Source organism: Equus quagga, chromosome 8 (assembly GCF_021613505.1).
Source record: "Equus quagga isolate Etosha38 chromosome 8, UCLA_HA_Equagga_1.0, whole genome shotgun sequence".
In the NCBI taxonomy this organism is placed as follows: Eukaryota; Metazoa; Chordata; class Mammalia; order Perissodactyla; family Equidae; genus Equus; species Equus quagga.
The window spans coordinates 77,440,475-77,446,675 of record NC_060274.1 but is presented as its reverse complement, the minus strand read 5'-3'; positions in this window follow the sequence as shown (position 1 = coordinate 77,446,675).

The following is a 6,201-nucleotide window of genomic DNA, read 5'->3' as shown; positions in this document are numbered from 1 at the left end:
TTTTGTTCAAGGGTGTATCTGTAGTGATGAATATTCTGCTAGTCATATGGTACAAGTTCAATAAATATTTGTTGCATAAATGAATGTTAGAACAATATGATTATGTCCTTTAAATAAAAGGACACTGCAGCTGCTGGGCCTAGGTAAAATTATTACGCAAGCTTGGTATTCAGAAAAATACCCAAGCCTGGTTGCTCCCTATCCTTCAACTCCCCCTCCTCCCCAGCTAAGTATCCTCTTTAAGGCTTCTCTTTGCTTAACAAGAGCCATCTGCCTTGCATTCAGAGCTCAGCCACAACCTTAGGTCCTCCCTAACCCTCTGAATCTGAGCTTTAGGTTCTATTTACAGTAGTCCCCCCTTATCCACAGTTTTGCTTTCCTCCAGTTTCTGTTACCTAGGATCAAAGGGTCCCGAATTATTAAACGGAAAGTTGCAGAAATAAACAGTTCGTAAGTTTTAAATTGCACGCTATGCTGAGTAGCATGATGAAACCTCCAGTTGTCCTGCTCCGTCCTGCATGGGACATGAATCATCCCTTTGTCCAGCATATTCACTCTATGTGCTACCTGCCCATTAGTCTCTTAGTAACTGGGTTATCAGATCGACTGTCATGGTATCCCAGTGCTTGTGTTCAAGTCATCCTTATTTTACTTACTTCTGGCCCCAAAGCATGAGAGTAGTGATGCTGGCAATCCGGATATACGAAAGAGAAGCTGTAAAGTGCTTCCTTTAAGTGAGAAGGTGAAAGTTCTTGACTTAATAAGGAAAGAAAAAAATCATATGCTGAGGTTGCTATGATCTATAGTAACTTTTATTACAGCATATTGTTATAATGTTCTATTTTATTATTAGTTATTGTTAATCTCTTATTGTACCTAATTTATAAATTAAACTTTTATCATAGGTATGTATGTATAGGGAAAAACATAGTATGCATAGGGTTCAGTACTATCTGTTGTTTCAGTTGTCAACCTACAAAAACGTAAGCCAGTTTAAGAGGCAAAGTGTTTATTTGGGATCAAAGAATTGCAATTCGGGGAGCACAGATTCAAGTAGAAACCCAAATGGCGTCCCACAAGGGAGTAAAGTTCAGGGGCTTTTAAAGGCAAAGAAGGAAGATTATATTACAAAGAAGTTTAATTGGAGTTGGAGGCAGAGAGCTAGTCTTGGCTAAACATTGATTGACTGTTGATCTTCAGAAAGTCTACAATCCTCAGTATTTGTGATCAGGATGTCTGTTCTCCTGCTGACTTCTCAAACAATTGCTTGTAAAACAATTTCTGTTTTGTTTAAAGACAAAGGTTTGTCCCAGTCCAGGGTTCAAGACAGCAAGGCAGTTTCTCTGGGAAGGCTGCTCAACTCCATTTTTAAATGTCTCCAGTGTTGTCAATTTTGACACAAGCATCCACTAGGGGTTATCTCCCATGCATAAGAGGGACTACTGTACTTTCTTCCCTCTGGCTCTGCCCTTGGGCCCCATTCAGAGAACTAGGGTTTGGTCCCTTCTCTTGGTTGGAGCTTCCCATCTGGTATGTGGAGATGGAGGGTTGCAGAAGTGGCCCAGGGCCAACTCTGTGAGTGGCTGCACCTATTTTCTTTGTTCACTAAGAGGCAAGAAGGTTGAAGTACACTGTCCTGACGTCTGTTTCCTGTCATAATAAACTTTCAAATCCTCAGTGACTCTACGGGTAAAGATTTGTGCTACTCTTCATGGGCCTGGACCTGGAGACTGGCATCTACTCTGGAACTCGAACTGGGTGCCTGGGATGCCACTCTCTGCTGACAGATTTCTCTAGTGCTAGCTGTCAGCCTCTCTGCCTTCAGTTTGACCACTGCCATCACCAGATGTCCATGACTGCTCAGCTTATCTTATGGGATGGCCGATGAATTGAGGTCAGATTCCCAGATGTCAGCTGCTTACAGACTGTGGTGGCCATACCCCCTTGGCTGCCAAATTACTCATTTTCTTTGGATTCACAGCTTGGTTTCTCCCTGCCCTAGGCAGTTCCACCTCCAAATTATGGTCTTCTTATGTCTACCTATTGGGCAGCAGGGATCTGCTGGGCAACATTCAGAGACATGATATTCACATGTCTCATGTACTGTATTCACGACTGCACTCCATTCATTATGTATCATAATAGGACACCACTTCAAACTCATTTACACTGAAGTGGAGTTGATTGATAATCAGTTGAAAAGATCAGTATTTCTAGTGGTACCTGCTTTTTGACATGGTTCAAAGACTTATGCCATCAGAATGGAACTTTAATAATAGGCCTCTGCTTGTAAATGGGAGGTTGTTTTTCTGAGCTAAGGACTGTCTTGTTATTTCTGAAATGCACTCTGAGGTGACTGCCTCCATGGCTGAGGCTGAGGTGCTCGGTGGTTATGACATTTGACCTATTTTTTTCATTTGAGACACTGAAAAGGGCCTGTGGTTCCAGAACCCTTTAAGGGAGGAGCTGTATTGGCCTAGTATTACCTATTTACATATGAAAGCAAATCCTCCAAAAGATGGCAATAAAGATTAAGTAAACCTGTGTGAGCTAGCAGAAGCAACATGCAAGGCACAGTCAGGTTTTGTAGCCTCAGGCAGGACATCTTGCCACACTCAACTAATTACAGAGTAGTTTATTTATTTATTTATTTATTTTTGGAGGAAGATTAGCCCTCAGCTAACTACTGCCAGTCCTCCTCTTTTTGCTGAGGAAGCCTGGCTCTGAGCTAACATCTGTGCCCATCTTCCTCTAGTTTACACGTGGGACGCCTACCACAGCATGGCTGCCAAGCAGTGCCATGTCCGCACCCGGGATCCGAACCAGCGAACCCTGGGCCGCCAAGAAGCGGAACGTGGGAACTTAACCGCTGCGCCACCGGGCCGGCCCCACAGAGTAGTTATTTAAAGGAAACACTGTATGTAAGTTACTCCATTTAATAATTGTTGTTACAAAATTAAAATTTTAAGAAATTGCTTCTAGTAAAACAATTGGATATATTTGGGTGTTTTTCTTCCTTGGGGTGATCCTGGGATGTGCCTCCTCTGTTGTTTTGGTGACTGTGCCAGGTTTTAGAGAAGGCAGAATAATCGGCATTTGTGAAAAAACGTATGCTGTCACTTACTGCTGAGATCAGAGTCAGGGAGGGTTATGGGAGCTGATAAAGTAAGCAGCCTCAGGAGAAAAATAAATGTATACTATACAGAGTAAAAAAAAAAAAATTTGCTGTAGGAGAATTAAATAACACTACTAAGGTACTGTTCAAAGTTCTTCAAAGGAAATATGGTAGATACTGTTGGTTATTTTCCCTAATACCCATTTCCACCCCTTTCTCCCTTGGGCGTTTTCACTATAGAAGCTGCAAAAACTAAATACAAATTTTTCTAGCTTCTGCTGAAGCCAAGCATGTGGCATATTTCCACTTAATGAAAGCTTGGGTTAGGGGCTGCGGCTGGCTAGAGAACCCTAATGTGATAGTCAGAACTATGGAAGCTATCTTGTAACCATGAGTTCACAAACATGAGCAGAAGGCCCAGAGACTGACAGAGGTGCAACCCTGAGAGTGTTGAGTCACTGAGCCTATGTGTGCAATTGCCCACCTTCAGCTCCTTGGCATATGAGTTCAAGATGCTGGGGCCGGCCTGGTGGCGCAGCGGTGAAGTTTGCACGTTCTGCTTCTCGGTGGCCCGGGGTTCACTGGTTTGGATCCCAGGTGCAGACATGGCACCACTTGGCAAAAGCCATGCTGTGGTAGGTGTCCCATGTATGGGGTAGAGGAAGATGGGCATGGATGTTGAACATCTGTTTTCTTGGTGGACACAGCAGGTGGCCTGTCTGTTGTCTCAAGCTAGGTGGTCACAGGGTGGGTGCAGCAATCAGTTCCTAGCCTAGGGAAAGATGCTTATCCTTAAGGAACTGCCAATGTGGGGGAAGTTGCACCTTTATCTTAAGGCCATTTGTTCTTGTCTTTGGGACATAGCAAATGCTTAAAGCAGATATACAATGCATGCTCAATGGCCATGTCAGCCCCTTTTGGAAAAACAAGGTCAGGCTGAATTAGGTTTACACCAAATGGCTGCCTCATATACTCCATTATATCCTATTGCTTGCCACTTACTTGTCACGTATTACATTGAGTTTCATCCTTACAACATTGTGGGCTAAGTATTACCTATGAATGAGGTAAAAGAGATGGGAAGAGGTTAAGTTACTTCCTCTTCTGGGGTTTTTCCCATATTAGAGTTGGAATTCAAAATCAAGTTGTTAGATTCCAGCACATAATGCTGATAAATACTCTGATGGAATTCATACAAACTTATACTTGTCTTGGAGTCTGAATGCAGTAGAACCTCCTTTATTGGGTTTTTCCTTCCTAAATGGCCCCGTGATAAAGTTACCCACACTTATGATATTTGTACCTTTGAAAACAGAATGTAAAGATTCCCAGTCTTCAGATAAATGTCCAGCAGAGGAGTGATGATCTAGATTAGGAATTTAATTTATTTTATGAATCAGAAAACAATTGGCATGAGTTTACTCAAAATTGCAGGTACATTTGGAGAAAAGAATTGGTCAGAGCCACTTAGTGGCTTGATAGGTAGAGAACTCATCTTATTTTCTTTAGGTTGTTTGCTCTTAAGCCACTCTAGTTCATAGAGTCAGCTCTTACCCTGGGTGCTTCTTCTTGATACAGGTTTGAAGAGCAGAAGGAAGAAGTGGGAATTCGAAATCTGAGATGAACTTTCAGTTCGTTCTGTTTGGTAGATGCTTCTAATTTCTGCTGCAAGTAAAGAGCCATTAAATAAATGTTAAAGGCAGTTGCTCCATTCATGGGAGGTGCAGTAAAGCTTTTAAATAGAACAGAAAATAAAGGGTGTCTTTGACTCTTCATGGAGTCCTTAATGGTTTCCTACTCTGGATGAAAAAGAAAAAACCTTCTTCTGTTCCTAGCAGCTGTTACCATGTTTTCACATACCTTAATCCAAGGAGTTTTGAATTTTGTTTCCTAGTTGACTATTTTTTAAGACTTTGACTTGGGGATTAAGAATTACAATTTAAAGTTGTGAGTTTTTTTGGATGAGTTAGGCAGGGGGAGTAGGTTGAGCTGCTGGGAAGTGGGATGGCTCCAGGAATAGTTTAATCCAGAATTGTTGGTCACAGCGTCAGCAAACAATACATTTTAAAAGATTTTATGAGTTAAAATCTGGCCTAATTATCCTTAAAAATGAAGCTAAGAATGAGCTAAGCATTAAAATTTATGTACTGTGTATAAATTTCTTTTCCTTCTCACGTTACTGAGAATATGATGCACAAATGTGGTATCACTATTTGGTTTGCTTTGGACATTTTATTGTCTTGCTTTATTTAAAATTCCTTTTCTAGAGGATGAACATCACAATTGAATTATCTGCCAAGCTCCTTTAAGTTATCTTTGTAACTTAGCTAAATATACCTTTGTTAAAAACAAAACATTTTCAATAAAATATCTGTAACATAATTACACAAAATAAATAGACTTCTTTACTTATCCACATAGATGGGATTTAAATGAGTATAAATATTGTTTGCGTAATTCCTAACTAGTACATTTTAAAAGTGGTCTCTGAAGAACAGCTAAAACTTTAGGCATAATTGCTTAAGTTGAGTCAGAAATAGGTAAGAAAGACATATCATAAAATTAAAGACTGGCTGAAATACTCACATAATCTTTTTTTAGGGGAGGGCATGACATATCTTTCTTTAAAAATTTATTTTTTAGATTTTGAATTTATAGAAAAGTTTTAAAATATATACAATATTAACATACAGTAGCAGTAACAGTGAAAATTCCATGGGCAGATGTAAATATCTGCTGGGAGTATATTCTTTAATTATTTTTTTCTTGGAAATATTTGGGAGCTCATTGTACATAGAGTGTGATATTAAGCTATACAATGTACATATTGTACAATAAAATTGTGATACAGTCAGCAGTTACAGACTCAATTATTTTTCTTTCTTAACATTTGAGATTCCATTGCATATATGAAGAAAGATGATACTTTGGTGACTGAAATTCTGAAAGTTTAACTAGAAAGGAAAGATTTTATCCAGGAAAAGTAAGAGGACTGAGATTCCCACTCATATTTGGCCCATAGAGGCCTATGCACCTCTCAGTAGTACTGTGTGTTAGGTTAAATTTTATTCTAGTATTATTTTTGT